The sequence below is a fragment of the Pelmatolapia mariae genome, linkage group LG9, assembly GCF_036321145.2.
Source record: "Pelmatolapia mariae isolate MD_Pm_ZW linkage group LG9, Pm_UMD_F_2, whole genome shotgun sequence".
Lineage (NCBI taxonomy): Eukaryota > Metazoa > Chordata > Actinopteri > Cichliformes > Cichlidae > Pelmatolapia > Pelmatolapia mariae.
In genome coordinates, this window is record NC_086235.1 from 6,890,699 (window position 1) to 6,908,239 (window position 17,541).

The following is a 17,541-nucleotide window of genomic DNA, read 5'->3' on the forward strand; positions in this document are numbered from 1 at the left end:
AAGCCCCCTTGGCACAGCTCTCATTCCAACGCAGCTTCGTGGTCCTTGTTGTGGCTCCGAAATCTGATCTAATGATGGGCCCCAAACAGCTCGACCTTTGACCTCAACCACTGCCTGGGCTGTCAGCTATGCCTGGAATGGGTTCGCTTGTCACTGGGCCTCTGAAGATTTCTGAGGAGATTCCTTTCAGCAAAACTCTGACTGCTGCACCTGTATTTCCTTGCTAGGAGGAAAAACCTCTATTTGGAAAGCATGTAAACCATCAACAAACCACATTCTTTAGTTCAGTGAGCTTCATCTATGGACCATCAAAGCCTCAGCTGAACATAGATGCACCACTTTGCATAGGTTTAATACCCGTAAATGAACTGTTAATCACACAAATCACTCCAAAAATCATAAAAACATAGTTTAGAAAACATAGAAAACATTGTTTCATGTAATTCATGTAATTCATGTAATTCTGGACCCCTCCTCTTGACGCATGGACACTCCCATGAGTCAACTCATCAAAACCAGATTCCTGTCTTAAAGAAAAAGGTTAGCTAGATCACGTCCCAGGCAACATCAGGGCGTCTCCTCTGGAGCAGCTCCGTAACCCTGCAATAAAAGATGTTAGTGTGTTTTGCATATTAAGTTTGCTTAAAACCTGGCTCTGTCTGGAGCCTGCATACACACCATCATGGCCTGGAAAACAAGATCTGGAAGTGAAATCAAACTTCACACTTATAAACAATTGTATCATAAGAGTAATAAAGCATTCAGCATCAGCAGGACAAGTATCATGTGCAGGTTTTCTCAAATCAGTAAACTACAATTATTGCCATAATTTGCCTCAGACACGGATCATCCCATGTACTCAGTTAACATTAATGTAATCGGTGACTTCCCTTAAGCAAAGTCACTCCATGTATTTAACACTAGGAGCTCAGTAGTGGCCAGCTAATGAGCCCCATATTAAACTATTCCATAAACACTGCATCTCTTATTTGCTTTCTCATGTTACTTGTCCGTCTCTGCTGAATCCTCTACATGCACTCTTAGAAAAAACAAACATTAACAACACACATGGACAATCCTGGTAGTCAGGCACAGGTCGACAGGTTCCAGAGGTGCCGTAAAAGGCCATAAAGTTAACCATCCATAGCTGTGGAAAGAAAAAGTGGCATTTAAAAGGTTAAATCGTATGGCCAAAGCTCACGCAACCTCGAATGTTGCTGTCATCTTCCTGCTCCTGTAAAAAGAAACACACATAGATTCATCCGCACCTTTATCAGGTGGGGGTTAACTTCGCACAGTCATGTTACATCAGTAAAGTCTTGTCAGCTTTTGTCAGCTTTTACCAGTCAGTCAGTTTTATTTTCTCTCACTCATTTTTCATTCCTTCTTTCATTCATTCTTTCATTCATTCTTTCTTTGCTGATAGCGAACCTATCGTCGCATTTTCATTTCCACTCTGAGCAAAATGACGTCATTTCAAAAAGAAAAAGAAGAATTTTTGATCAGATTACCTCGCTTAATCCTTTTTTGGGCAGGGACCTATTTTCTAATTGTCCCAACTAAGTGACCTTCTCCTGAGCCCATTTTAATGGAGAAACTCATTTGCAACAATTTTCTCGACGTGTCGTATAGCGCTTCTGTTCTAATCGTGCAGATCTGCTCCAAACGAGATCATCAAACAAAACTTTCAGTGCACTGTGAAAGTATCAAAATAAAAAGGCCTCGTTAAGTCATGACACACGCTCCTCATCTCAGGAGGGTAAATCATACCATTAGCATGATTTATCATACCATCATACTAATTGGCAGGCTCAACTTCACAACAAAAGAAAAATCATCAGCCAGATAAACTCCAAACCAACCATCAGCTGCACAACACACAACATAAGCCTCATGTCTTATTAGCTATGAATTTAATCTGTACTTTTTACTCATTTAGGCCACAGACCCATCTTATTCAGTTTTTCATTTTCCCCGTGTTAAGGTTCAGAAATTAAGGAGAGATTACAGGAGGAATTCCAAAATAACACACTGATCCGGCCAGGTGGAGTCAGACGATGATTTAATAACACACATGCGGAGAGATGAATCCTGTACGCAGACAGCATTGATCTCTGTCTAACAATACTCAAACAAAGGTTTTATAGGGTTGGGGTGATACAACCCCCCCTCTCTTGCATTAAGCAGACACAATACAGCATACGTCAATCCAAAACCACAGACGTTCAGTTGACTTTTGACATAATTTAAAAAGAACATCGCCGTCGTCTCCATCCAGATGTCTTCCCACAGCTCGCCTTCGCTGTCGCTTATCTCTGGGACATCTAGTGCACTTCCTGGAACAGACTGACACGTACGCAGGCACAACTTTGCAGTTACAGCAAAAATAAGTCTGAACTCTTTACCTACATAATGAGTCTACTACTAAGTGTGTACGTGATGGGTATGTGTCATGACCTCGGCTGCACCCTGTCTCACCTCGCACCTCCACTCATAACCTTTCATCAGACAAAAGGCCAACACGTACACAACTGAAACCCTATCCATAACATATTGAATAAATGTCTTACTTGACTGGTACTACTTAAAACTCAATAAAAGAATATGAACAAATAAAAGATAATAATAAAGAATAATCTAGTATAAATGTCTTGTAAGCAGGTGTTGCAATTCCTCCCACAGCTCTAGTCAATATCACAGTAGATTGGCTGATCATAACGCCAGCCAAAAGCTCTTGACCCTCACTTGACCACGGAGCCACAGCTCTTTAATAAGCACAAAATGCAATTGTGTATAAAATGATTATAGTCATTCTCATAACAAAAGTCCAAAAGTTGCCCATATGTTTGCTGATCTCAGAGTTGTGTATCTGAGTGCAGGATTCAGTCGCACATCACAACAGGAAACTCAGTGTTTTAGAGTCTCCACGCCAACAAACTCCAACACATCCCATTCACTCGTGCTAGAATTCAATCACCTTTCATTAATCTAAGAACGAGCCACTAATTTGCATCTCAGCTATTAACCCACCAAGTTGATAGGACAAGAGAAATGCATGTTCAAAATATTATCACAAAAATAGAATTTCCTCATACAGTAAATTACTTGTGCTGCATCAATCAGGCAGAAAGCATCTCCCAATTTACTATATTAACAACCAAATTTATTGTCTGATCACTGGTTGGTCAAACCAGAATCTTTTCTTTTTTTTTCTCTTTTTTTCCACAAAAATTAAACTGTTGTCCTGCAACCTAGAGAGTTAACTGTCAGCATTGGATAAATTAAGCATTTGATAACAAGTGCCTGTTAAATTGACACTACTTTAACACTGATGAGAGATAACAAGCTGATCTTCATTGCCTGTGTGTTTGTGTTATTAGGCAGGTTTAATCAATGTCTGTGGAGCTGCATCTCCAGCAGGGCATGTTCTTAAAGCTGCCTTTCCTACACACTTCTCTGCTATAATTTGATCATTTTTTAACTAATGTGCTATGAGTCCACTGGTCTTTTCATCACACGAGGTGACTTGGACAAGATGATAAACAAACTCACATGCTCAAGATGTTGTCTAATCTTCATGAGCTCTCTTGTGTTTGTGTTAGTAGGGTTAATGCATGTTCTGCTTGTGTGTGTTATTTTGTATATGTTTCTTTTTGCAGTGTTTCAGATTCCTTTACAATTTTCCAACTTAAGCAGTCAGTTTTCTTTTCCCCAGGTTGGCTAACCCAAATTTGGATTTCCCACATTAAACAACAGCACTCTCTGTGTTCTTACCTCCTCTCACTCTGTTGTCCTCTCCCACTTCAACAGTCCAATAGCCGGCAGTTCTTCTTCAGCTTTGTCCTGTGTTCCACTGTCTCCTCTTGCCATTTTCTCCAAAGGTGGCAAATGTCAACCTCCAACAGTCTCCTCAAACGTTCTTTTCACAAGCACAGTGAATTTGCAGCTTGTTAGAAACACAGTGCCATTCATCCAATCAGTCAGGATGATGGTTTGCTCTTCTTCTCTGATGCTGTTTGTCCACACTGCTGCTGCTTGCTGGGTCTCTTTGCTCAGGACTTTGCTGCTGTCTCTTTATCTGCCATGTTATTGCTCTTTGGAACTGCATTCCTTGTCTTCAGGGAGGAGTGAGAGCTCGCTTGTGAGGTTGAGGGACACATGGTGCTGTAAAGTTAGCCAGAAACTTGGCCTGAACGTTTCCAATGATATTAAACTATAACTTTCTTCCGACTGCTACATGTGGAAAATTGATTCAGGTCTGCTTTTCATCTGAAAGTGACAAACTAAGACATTTTATTATTATCATCACTGCTTAACCAACACACAGAACTCTCTCTCTGTCTTTCGTGAACTCTCCTTTCTTAAAAGCAGAAAATGAGATTGTAGTTGTTCTTGGCTGATAAACACAAAACCTTTTTCCTATGATTATTTTTTATCCACAATGTAAATTTTGTCTCTTTTTTACTCTTTTTTTTTTCTTTACACTAGCTGGTGACCTGCAGAATCACTGCTCTCACAATTTGTGACAATTACGTTTACACAACGCACACACACACTGCGACATCAGGCACATTCACACTCACTTTTTTCATCTGCGTAAATAAATCATATGGCTGATGATATGTGCCATGGTGATCCATAAGTATGATCACAAGTTTATTTAGTTAGTTTTCAACCCAACAAAACAAATAAACAAAAACATGATGCTGATGCTATGAACACACATGAGTCAAGATCCAGGAAAACTGCTGCGCATCTGAAAGAAGAAGCTGAACTCACAGATACGCTACATACTCGAGTTATCATAGTTCTGTTTCTCTCTCTTTGATGAGTTCTCAGCCAGCTCCTGATCTGATAATGTGTAGCTTGCTCATCAGCTCAGAAGAGACAGCAACGCAACCTCACACAGTGGTTGCGTGCTTTGCCCACAGTGGCAAAGACTTACACTTTCATATTCAATTCAGCTTCTCCATCATGTAGTTTTCAGCTACTTCATACAGGGTTGAGCATATTAGTTGTTTTCACAGGCGTGCTCTATATCTCAACAATGGCTCATAATAGGATGACAGTTTTCAAACAAGTCAAGTGCCTCTATGCACTTCATTAGTTTAAATATTTGCCTATTTTACTTCATCTCATATGTCATTGTACTGAATTTGAGCAACCCTAAGCTTAATGCAGATTACTTTTAACAACTGGTTAAATTAATGGTCTGGAGCACAGGCTGCTGTTGATCAGCGTAATCTAAAGAATCATCTAAACATTTTGTGTCAGCAAGGGGTGGGGGAAAGCCATTCACCAGAGCATATCTTAACTGCTGCTGATGTGGGCTGGCCTTCTCCACACGCTCTTCAAGGCTGCTGTTTTCCTGGAAATTTCTAAGATTTGAATCCAAACATTGTACAGCAACCAATTTACCCTCAAGATCACAGTTTTGTATGAGAATATAAATATCTGCCGGGAGTGAGTTCTTGCATACATGTGTCATCTCCCTGTGAGGCAGTCTTACTTGCTCGGGAACCCATGATAACAACAACAACCGCGTCACAGACCGCGCCTGCTCCGCAGTCATTAACACAAACACAACAACACAAAATAGGCCTACTGTCCACCACAAAGTTCGAACTGCGCAACTCTGCGACTTAATGCTTCTGTACAACAACTTCACTGAGCGGTTTTGTACATCGCCCCACTAAGACGGTGAATTTTAGCCCCACTGAGCGGCCACGAACATCGCCCCACGCAGCCGGCGAAGACGTACAGTTATAGAGATGTACTCTAAACTTACTCGGTGTTGCTTAGCGTGTAATATCAGCCTCGGATCCCGCCGATCGTCATTCGTCGAGGAGAAAAAACAGACAGCTAATCCACCGGCCCGATGACAAATTCTCACGTCTCGCTGACGTCAGGGTTCTCTACTCAATGAATGCCGATTCCAGGGATCCGGCGTCGAAGGACCAATTAATGATAGGTTTGTAGCTTAACCCGATTCGCTGGAACGTTGAAGACAATGTAATTACACAGCAAAGCAAGACACGAGTAGGCAAAGTTCTTTATGTTTCCGTGCACGGGGAGGCCTGTCTGGAGCCAAGTGTCGTTCCACCCACTTGACCTCCGTCAGACTCTCAGCCAGGTTCCCCATAGCACTCCTTTTATTGTGGTTACATGAATATGCATAGGTTCATTAACATATGACATCTTACATAGGTATACATGTGAACAAAGAATACCGTGTGTGTGTGTGTGTGTGTGTGTGTGTAATGTGACTCCCCAAAGCTGGTGCCAGGAGTCTAGTGGTCCATCTAAACAAAAGGCTCTTAGACTCAAACAGATATACGTGTGTTTGCTATACCATATATCAGCAAGAGAAGATACGACCTCTCCTAGGAGACGTGTGATCTATACCAGAACACTCTGAGGAGGAGTGAACACACTCCCCTCTTCATGCTACACAGAGTTGTTACAGACCTCCTAGGATGAGACATTCTTTCAATCTACAAATAATTATATACTTCTAAGCATATATGAGTAAATATTTCTAAGCATAAATGACAATCATAATACAAAACCTAACACGTTCAGCTTTCAGAATTTGTCTTAAACAGCATAAAAGCATGGATCCATCCCACCTTGTATGAGGAAAACGTTGATGAACTCTGAGCAAATGAAACCACAACTTTAAAAAATGAATTCCCAAAGTTAATAGTTTTGACATCTTAAACACAAAATCATAAGTTTTAATACCTACAGCAAGTTTAAGGAAAAATAAAGGATTTTAAAGCTCTTTCAACCTTTTTTCTCAAATATAAAACAACAGACTGCACTTACATTGTCAATGGAGAATTGTACTTAGTAGTCAGTATAAGCTTTTAATGATATAAGTTTGCATATGATAAAATACTGCATAATGACCTTTTGATGACTTAGACTGTTGTTCACTACAAGACTTGTTCTGTTCTCTTTTGTAAGTTTCTTCCCACAGTGATATCTTCACTCCCTACCAGGAAGAGGAGAGCTGGACACTCTGATCTGTGCTTCCTAACAAGAAGAGGGGCCGCGTCCTTCAGAATCACACACACACGCACACACGCATTCCTCTGTCTATGAACAGACGTATTCACTATTGTATTACTTTTGTATATAAATACAGACAGGTGCAAGAACAGAGCGCACATCACAGGGCCCCCACTCTCGTATGAGTGCTCTGTGGCCACCCTTGCAAGAAAAAACTGCAGCGTGTGTGTTTGTTTCTACCCTCAGACTCTCAGCTGAAGAAGTGTCTTTTAGAATAAATCTCTTGACATACATGCATCTTTTATGAGATTGTCTAAAAATATCTAAATTCTGGGCTCTGCAATATCAAGAAAATGAACTTGAAGATCTGTAAAGATCTGAGTCAATTCTTACTACAGTTGCTGCCTCTGAATAAAACTCTGGACAAAAAGAGATCCACGTTATTAAATAAGCTTATGTTTAATGTCAGGAGATGTGTTATTGAACTGGATTACGGAGCAGCCCCCCTACTGTAACTCAGTGTTACAAGGAAATTTTTAATAACTTCCAGGTCAGATTTTTAATAAGCTGCAGGAACCCTGTTCAGTGTGAGTGGAGAACAGCCAAGTCTCCTCCTCTGATAAACCTTCATATGTGCAACTGAAAACAGTTCATCTGACTCTGACTGTAAACATGTTTCCATTTGTCACTTCAGTCTTTACTCTGAAATACAGGAAATGAAATCACAGCTCAAACGTCTTCATCCAACTGCTGGAACAAAGCGAACCACTCGACACGGACACTGAAGCAGAACAGTTTAGAAAGCTTAAAATGAGACTAGGGAACCATTTTCATTCATAGCTGCCTCATCAGATCTTTACAGGAGATTCCACATGAACTCTGTGGAGCCTGATCTCAAGGGTTTTGAGTCTGACCCTGAAACCAGAAGAGGATCTTTCTGTCTCTTCAGATTCACTGTGATGGGAGTGATTTCAGCCCTGAGTGATCACGCTGATGTTTGCACAGAGCAGATAATTTAGTGAATGTTTTGGCACATTGGTAACAGTGAAACAGTTTATTAGTAACGTGGGATCGTTTGTGTTTGGAGTATGAACTGAGATTCCTGAAGCTCTTGTCACACTGGTCACAGCTGTAGTTTCCTTCCATGTGTGTACGTTCATGACGGCTCCAAGGATCTGACCGTGAGAAGTTTTTGTCACAGTGTCTGCACTTTTATGGTTTCTCTCTTGTGTGGACTCGTTTGTGTGTTTTAAGCCCACTTGCAGTAATGAAAGATGACCCACACTGATCACAGAGGTGCTTTTTGGTCCCACTGTGAATGAGTTCATGTGGTTTTAATCCACTTGATGTGGTGAAGCTTCTCCCACATTCTTTGCAGTAGTTCAGCTTGTCTCCAGTGTGTTTACGTTGATGTATTTGCAGGGTTTCTTGGTAACTGAAAGTTTTTCCACACAGGTCACTTTCCCACCACCACAGTGATGACAGGGTTGAGAACTGGATCCATCTGTGTCACTCTGCTTCTAAACAAAAACACAAAGACAGTGTAAGTCAGTCCTTCAACATTTTTATCCTGAACATCGCCTGAAATAAAGAGCAAATGAAAAACAAACAAAAATCATAAATGAAATAAGAATCTGAATAATCACTCAGAGCTGCTTTTCCATGCAGTAGAATTGCTAACATGCTAACAGAGTTTAATGTGCAGAGTTGTTCCAAACAGTCAGGCTAAAATGACAAGATAAAAATATAAATACACACCTCACAGTAACTGTGCTTGGAGAGTCTCTTTCTGGTGTGGATCTGTTGGTGTCGTCTCAGGTAATGTGGAGATTTAAAAGTCTTCTCACACAGATCACATTTATAAGGTCTTTCCTCAGTGTGGGTAAACATGTGGCGTTGTAACTGTGCGTCTGTTGTAAAATGTTTGCCACACTGATCACAGAAGTACACATCATGTCCGGTGTGAATGCGTAGGTGTATATTTCGGTACTCTATCCGACTGAAGGTTTTTCCACAGATGTCACAGCTGTATGCCTTAATTCCAGAGTGACTAACTAGATGCCTCTGTAAGTGGCTACTGTGAGTAAAAGCTCTGCCACACTGATCACAGCTGTACGCTTTAACTCCACTGTGGATGACTTGGTGCTGTTTCAGAGCAACCTTCCAGGAAAAAGTCTTTCCACACAAGTCACAGCTGAACGGTCTCTCTCCAGTGTGGATGACCTGATGCTGTTTTAGTGAATCCTTCCCAATAAAACCCATCCCACACTCGTCACAGGTGTATGTTTTCTCTCTCCTTCTTCTGTGAGGTTTGTCGGCCTCCTGAGAGCGCTGACTTCTCGGTCCATGTTGGTCCTGCAGTGACAGAGATACAAACAGAGGCAGTGAGTGAAATGCAGTCGTGGAACAAACTGAACCTTCAAACTTCCTCAGTTAACACTAGTTTTAAACCTGAAGTTGGAGTGTGGCACCAAACACCTTAAAGGTCTCTTATCCCCACCTACTGGTAGTAGTAACACATTACATCCAACCAGGTCTTAAAAATAACTCATGACTGTTCAAACACTCTAAAATCATTTTGCCTTATTTTCCTTACTTTTACTCCCCACATTTTAAAAAAAAGGACTTTCTACTCATTACATTTTCAAAACAGTCTTGTTACTTTTGGTTTGAGGAATTTGAGGGGAGTTATTTCATCACTAAGGGCATCAAACATCAAACCAATTTGAGCCTGAAAAGTAACACATGAAAGACAATCCTGATCGTGTACTAACACCAGGGTATGAAACATAAAAAGAGATGAAAGAGGCAAAACTGTGAGTCATAGTCAGGAGTTAAAGTGAGACGTTCTTCTTCTTTCTTTTTTGCACAGCACCTGAACAAACAGGTAATTTCAAATGCAGCGTTTCTATCAACAAACATCAGCAAACACACAAACTGTTTGTGTGCAGTTTGTCTCACAGTGTGTTGCTGGCTAAAGGTCCAGCTGCTGTACATCACAGGGAGAGAAAAGAAAGAGAGCTAACTTCACTCAGAGATGGAGAAAGATAAGACACACAGGACAGGAGAGGAAGAAGAGAGGTTAGATTTAAAGGGAAGGACTGCTCAGTGGGATTTGATCAACTGCAGATTAAAGCTTACATGTAAGTCCTCATGTGTTGAAATCAGATATTGGGTCTGTACATGTGACATTATGTTTTTTCAGGTTGTGAAACTTGCTGCAAAACAATCAGAGGCAGATTAACTGTGTTATTTAAAGACTGCATGAAGATCCTCTGCAGGTTAGTGCAGGATAAACAGGTTAGTTTGCTGAACTGTGATGGATTTAAAGTAAAGAACAGTGTGTGAGTGGTGCTCAGTGACTGTGGTGCTCATGTCAGAGTTAGATTACATCAAGTGTAGCAGAGATTCATTTAAACTGAAGCTCATGATGCTGACATTCATTCACTGAGTTCCACCTTCATACCAACAGTATAGTGTCTAATATATATATATATATATATATATATATATATATATATATATATATATATATATATATATATATATATATATATATATATATATATATATATATATATATATATATATATTTATTTATTTATTTATTTATTTATTTATTTTTTTCCTTTTTTTTTTTTCCCTCCCCTGTCCTGTTTGGATCTTTAGCCATCAGAATTGTTGTCTTAAGGCCAAGAGAGATGCCAAGCGGATTTACTTTACCAAGTGGATCATCATGGCCTTGCCATATTGGTCCATTTGATTGACCTTTATTATAATTATGTATTTATTTTATTTTCGGTTGTTACAGTCGGGACAGACATGACTGGGGGATAGGACAGGGAGAAAGAATGAAAGAAAGAGAGGGAGAGAAAGAAAAATAGAGGGGAGAAGAGATGGTGAGAAAGGGGAGAAGAAAGAAAGAGAAAACAAACAAAACACCTGGATCACCTGTATGGAGAAAAAAAAACAGAAGAGAAAACAAACAAACAAAAAACAGCAACATAATAAATACAGCACCATCACAATAAACTAGCTAGCAGTAGATAACAGTAGATACTAAATATTAAATGTTATTGTGCAGCACGCAAGATAGACAGCGCACAATGTGCTTTGAGGTAGCAGCCAAGAAAGGTGTAGTTTGTGTCTGTGAACACCTGTGTGTACACCTGTGTGGATAAGCATGCTTGTATTCCAAAGGTTTCTCCATGTAACGATCTGCTAGGGAGTGTGGGGAGCCATAGCCCCGTCCCCCAGGGCATGAAGCAGGTATGGAGGAGATCCAGGCCCCAGACATCCAGAGGCCCCAGAGTACGAGGACCCAAGGAGGACCACCAAAGGGGGGGAACAGTGCCACCCTCCTGGGAAGAGCTGAGTAGAGCCCCAAACGAGAGGTCACCCAGCAGCCACAGAGCAGAGGCCAGAGGGGGTTGCAGTGGCGTGCCCGCGGGCTCTGCCGGCAGCCAGCTGCGCCAGAGAGGACCGAGCTTCAGGCCCAGAGGCCAGAGGCCTGAGGACACCCCGCCCCCCGGAAGGGGCCCAGCCGGGCCACAGGCGCCAGGCCCCGCCAATCGGCCACCAGGAGTGAGCCGGTACATACATGAGTGCCCAGCCCCAGTCGACAAGAACCACCAGCACACCAACGTCTGAGGGCATCAGCCACCGGCAGGGAGTGTGGTGAGGGGAGATAGGCCTCCGTACTTTGGAGGGCCTGAGATGTTCCCAGAGAGGTGGAGTCTAAGACCCAACCTGACATATAGACACAGACGAACAGGCGCACGCAGACTCAAACGTGTATTCCCACCCCCATATACACAACCAAATACTCGGCACTTACCCAACGTGTAGACAGACACAAATAGACACTGCACAGACAATCACACTCCCCAAACATACTCTATATCCCAGGTCCAGGTACCCCCGCCCCCAGAGGGGCAAGCCGCACCTAGACCCAGGAGGTGTAACCCTTCTCTCTGGGGTGGAGGCAAGCGGACCGCCTCCTTATCTGCAGTAGTAGGGAGGCCCCGCATCACAGACCCCAATCTGACGGCCAGCACCTCCTCCCAGCCCCCCAGCCCTGACGGCTAACAGAACCGGGGTGAGTGAAGACCCCAAACCTCCCTCCGCCCGCTCATATGTAGTGTTGCTGTGTGCTGTTCTAAAGTGCATTTAAAACACAGGAGGGCATGGTGCTTCCTGCCAGAGAGCAGCACGGCTCCTCCCGAAAACCCTCAGTGTCTATATGCATTAAAATTGAGGGTAGGGCACCAGCGCCAGAGGTGGGTTGGAATACACCAACCATCCTCTGGATGCTGTAAAATGTGCCCACCCCCAAGGCCCTATATGTATGTGTTATGTGAGAGTGTGAGTAATGTGGATGTCTAGGTTGCAGAATAAAATTGAGGCACAGGTGGCCAGAAGGGGACAGAGGGGGAGTGCCTCCCCTGCACCCTGGTGACATATCTGCACCCCAAGCCCTGCGTGTGTGGGTGGGTGTGGTAGAGCGGGAAGAGGGAGGTAGCTGAGGATGGGGAGGGAAGAAAGGGAGGGGCAAGCGGCCCCTCCCTGGGGCCAGCTCCCCCGCTGACCCCAGTAGGCACCCCCAACTCTGGAACCCACCAGGGCAAGGGGGCCCAGGCCCATCCGGACCGGGGCCCACAGCAGCAGCACCGCCCAGCCCTACAGAGTCCGGGGTAGCCCACCCGACTCCACCGCAGAGAAAACTGCACCCACCCCATCATCCAATCATCTCCCAAACTACACAAGACAATAGACACCCAGGTTGAGTTCATTCTCTACCTCTCCTATATCTCTCCCCCACCTGCAAAGTGAGCTCCTGTAGAGAGGAGACCACCTGCAAAGATATAACAGCCTCCCCACCAGTTAGAGAGCCCCCTAGTTGGGCTGATGCACCAGAGGTCCCCTGCACTGGGGCTGAGCCCCCCTGCACCCACCCACAGCCCCGGCGACACAACAGCCAGGACCCAAGCCCCCAAGGCCCTGCCAGCACCCCAGACCGGGGGCGGAGCACCCCCAGACCCCCAAGCCTCCACGCCCGTCCCGGACCCACCCAGGGGCAACCAGGCCACCAGGCCAGTAACCAACGTCCGCCAGTACAGACCCTCCCCCATCTCCGCTGTACGCAGCCACAAGGAAAACACCATCTAGGAGCCATCAGAGCCCCTAACCAGGTCATGGCCACCTCCCCCGGGTTAGGCCCTCCAGGGAAAACGTCCCTAGGGACTCCCCAGATGCCCTAAGGCCGTCCCTACCCCCATATCAACCACAATAGCGAAGGCAGGACCAAACCATGACCCCCCACCCCCACTAGGTGATGAAGCCGATCAAAGGAGCCCAAAGGGATTGATCAAAAGTGGTGGCAGAGGCTGTATCAAGACTAATGTGATCTATTTGATGGTTTTTATATTGATTAGAATTAAGATTATTTTTATTTTTCCAGTTAAGGAGGACCGTTTTCTTGGCAATGCATAGGGCTGTAAAAACAATGTGGGCTGTGTTTATTTCTGCAGTGACCTCATCCAAGTTGCTCAGCAAGCACACTAAAGGGGAGGCTGGAATGTTACATTTCAGACACTTTGATAAGTCTTCACATATCTCACGCCAAAACTTCTGAACTGGTGGACAGAACCAAAGAGCGTGGATGTAATTGTCCGGTGTATTTGCTAGACAGTGTGAGCAGTTGTTGGAAGAGTGTCTAATATAGTGTCTGTCTTTATATAGTGTCTAATATAAAGACAGTGTACTGTCAGTGTAGAGGATGGAAATCAGCCAGGACAGCTCATGAAACATCTGCTGACATCTGGTTGAATTCAGTTGTGTACATCCACAGAGAGCAGCGGGTCAGCTGATCACAGCCTGTACTTTAAGAAAATCTACTGGAGCTCTCAATAGAAATTATTGTGAGCTGTGATTCTTTTCACCACGCTGAGCCACTACAGCTGATTTTAGGGTTCCCACCTGCTCAATCCCACTTTAACCTCTTCCCTGCTCATGTTCCTGTTTAGAGGCAAAGTCACCCTCTACAGTGTAGGCAACAGAAAATACACATGTTTTATTTTCCTTCATTTAACTGATTCAAACAGAGTACCTTTATTAGAAATAAATAGTTTGTATTTCATTTACTAATCTTATTTTATTATTACATTAATAAAGCACAAGGTTCAGTTAGCTTTGGATAAAATTAGGTGGTAAAAATGTTCATCAAGGAGCTACTTTTACTTTTTTACTCAGAGGACATTTCAGAGCCTGTACTTTTTCACTTTAGCTTGAGTAAAGAAGGTGAATGAATACTTTTACTGAAGTATTTTTAACACTAATATCTGTACTTCCACTTAAGTATAGAGTAAATGTACTTTTGCCTCCTCTGATAATTTCTATAATATTATTTATATCAGTGATGGCCAAATGAAGCTTTCTGAAACACTGAAGCTTGTATTGAAAAAGGTTCATTACTCAAAGCTTTTCAACACAGTCCTCTTTGGTGACATCTGCTGGCCAAAAATATGAAGAGCAGCTTGAATCTACAAATTATAATAAAGAGCTTTATTATAATTGCCCACTCTACAGAGCTCAGCTGACAGCTTCTGTTTAATATCATGTGACAGTTCTGTCTGATATCAGGCTGCTGTTGTGGTGCTTTGAATGTGTATTGTTTGGGGTGATGAAAAAACTGTTAGGTTTAATGTATGTGTTACAGGTTGCCATTTAGAAAGCTAGAATGCTTCTGTTTGCTATCTAGGTAACCTACGCATATGACTACGTGCATGACATTGATAAGTGGAACAAGCAGCCTTGAGAAGAACAGATTCTACCAACAACAATCTGGGAGAGCTGCACTCCCATCATATAACCACACACAATGTATAATCATGCTTGCACAGCACAATCACGCTTGCACAGTACAATCACTTTGTAACCAGTTATAGTAGTTTCTCATAGGTAATACAGCAACAAGCTTTATGAATATTCATGTGTGTAACGAATAAAAACAACCTGCAGGGGGAAAGCAAGTTGAAGTGGGTTGGAGACAACTGCTTCCCCCTCGCGAGTGAAAACTTGAGCTCTGTGTGACCTCGTTCCTGAGTGAGTTTCTGTTTATCCAGCAGTATCAGGGGTAAAACTGTTATGTCCATTTGAATATTATTAATTTTGATGAATAAACCTTCCTTATTTTAACATGTGCTGTGGTGTGGTCTCTAAAAAACAACATAATATATAATAAAATACAACACAGTCATATAACAGGTTGGGAGTATGAGAGTTTTAGACGTGACTGATTATTTGGTGAAACTGTGATATTTTCCTCACCTTCTGTGTTGAGCTCATTGTTTCCTCTGTAGTGACTCAGCTGAGTCCAGATGGCTGAAAATGTTCCTCTGCTGCTCCGTCAGACTCTTCTCCTCCTGCTGATCAGCTGGGACACAAAACAGATCTTTGTTAGGCTCCACACTGCACTGAAGAGTCAAAGTGTCTCATATGTTCATCTGACAACACAAAGTACAAATTTCACTCTGATTGCTTGTAGAAATCTTGTGAGACGTGTTGTGCTGCAAAGTGAGGAAACTCTCTCACTCACTTATACTTCAGGAGGAACTTTGTGACATTGGCTCTAATATTCTAAGCAGCCCTTTACTATGACAGGGCCAGAAAGTCATATTTGAAGGTTTGGGAGAAGGACCATGTTAAAGGTGGATTGGGGTTTATATACTTTGTTATGATACAGGTAAGGCTGTAAGCACATATGTGGGAGATGTACACGACACCACCCTCAGCGTAGTCCAGTAGATCTCAAAGAGGAAGCACTTCGATACACAGTTTTATATGTCAGGGTTCACGCCCCTTCATGCGTAAACAGATAACATAACATGCGCCAGTGACGGTGAGTGACAGCTGTCTGCAACTCCTTTTATAGTATTGATGTTTGTTCCTCACTAACGGTTTCAACACTCTCTCACCTCCATCTGTTTCCTGTTTCTCGTTGTGAGGCCCCATGATCGTATATGACACATCCTGAGTCCATCCTGTTCTAATCTGCGCAGGCACGTATGCAGTTACAAGCAAAACACTACTTTAAATGTCTTCCAGTTTAAACCTTCTATCGCCTCTTGATTAATATGGCACTTATTTAATTTATTGAACATTTATATTTCCCACAGTACTCGTGGTCATTGATCAGTGGTTTCATTGCTTTCCTTCCTGGCTTTGACTGTAGCTGTGTTTGACACAGGAAGACATTATTACATTCTTCATGATTATACTTCCTTCTTTTTGGGGGAAGTGCAGCTTTAAACCTTCACATGATTCAAGTCAACCCAAAAAAATCAATCTGAACGATCACAAGTGGAAAAACTTCTGTAGACAAAATAAATAAAACCCAACATTCAATCCACAACATGATTAAAAACATTTTTCTCCCAAATCACCAAGAGCTGCACATTAACCAGCACAATATATTTTTATTCTCTGTTCTTTCAAATATGAACACTGTTTACTTTCATCTCTGTTTCATTAGTTTTTGTTAACATCTTCCTGTGCATCACTTTACAGCAGCCAGACTCATTAAAATGAGACTTTGTAGGAGTTCACTTCCTCTCATGTGTTCATCCACAGCAGCTGACCAAAGACTAAATAATATTTTTTATGTTCTTAACATATCTGTTAATTCAGTCGAAGCTGGTCTTTAGATTGAAATCAGGTGTCCGTGTATCTTGCCGTAATACTTAGAATACAAAGGAAACACAAAACATGGTGGAGGCTGACTTGACTGTAATTCTCAAACTGCAGAAACTGGTTGACACCAGTAGCATGTTGAGTTAATGATTAGTTGGTGTTTTTCTCCAAACACTCTCTCACTCTTCTCTCAACGTGTTCACAATAAACTGTGAACAGACACCGAGGAGAGCAGCAGAAGACCTCATTCAGGAGCTAAACTCAACATGAACTGAACTCACAGTAAAGTTAGCTCGGTGCTTACCTTTAGATGAGCCCACAAACCGAGAGAAACTCGGTGATGAAGCTGGAACTCTTTCCAAACACAGGAAACGCTGATCTCAGCTACGATCCAGGAGACAAGGGTGGGCAGATCGATGCCGATATCGATCCAAACGTTGGTAGTGGTTTATGATCGATACTTTAGTTTGTTTTCTCCTCTAAGTTCACTAGTTTATTCGCTTTGGATGAAAAAGTAGCTCCGTCTGTGCAAACTGTGTACGGCATGTCACCACTGAGCATGCTTCCTCTTCTTCTTTATATTGTTGGCAAATAACAAAATGGTTCCTTACCGCCACCAACTGGTGTGGAGATTGAACTGGAACGTCGACCAGCAACAATTTACTCTCCTTTAAAACCTGGAATAAGGCCTGATCACTTTCACTTCTTGAGTCTCTTTGCAGTAAATCAATAAGATCCAGTTTCATTTTTATGCTACTGAGGTTTTGGATCCGTGTAATATATCATGTTCTGTAGTTTCCTCTTCTCCACAGGAATCACATTTCCATGTATTATATT

The 17,541-nt window shown here is 42.5% G+C and overlaps 1 long non-coding RNA gene across 1 annotated transcript; it reads right to left on the reverse strand.

The window, feature by feature from the left end:
- Positions 1-6,161: 6,161 nt before the first annotated feature.
- On the reverse strand, positions 6,162-17,257 carry LOC134634984 (uncharacterized). The gene is made up of 4 exons (XR_010573835.1): positions 17,009-17,257; positions 15,343-15,448; positions 8,773-9,369; positions 6,162-8,534 (listed from the first exon to the last, which is right to left on the reverse strand). It is a non-coding gene; the product is annotated as an uncharacterized LOC134634984 (long non-coding RNA).
- Positions 17,258-17,541: the final 284 nt, after the last annotated feature.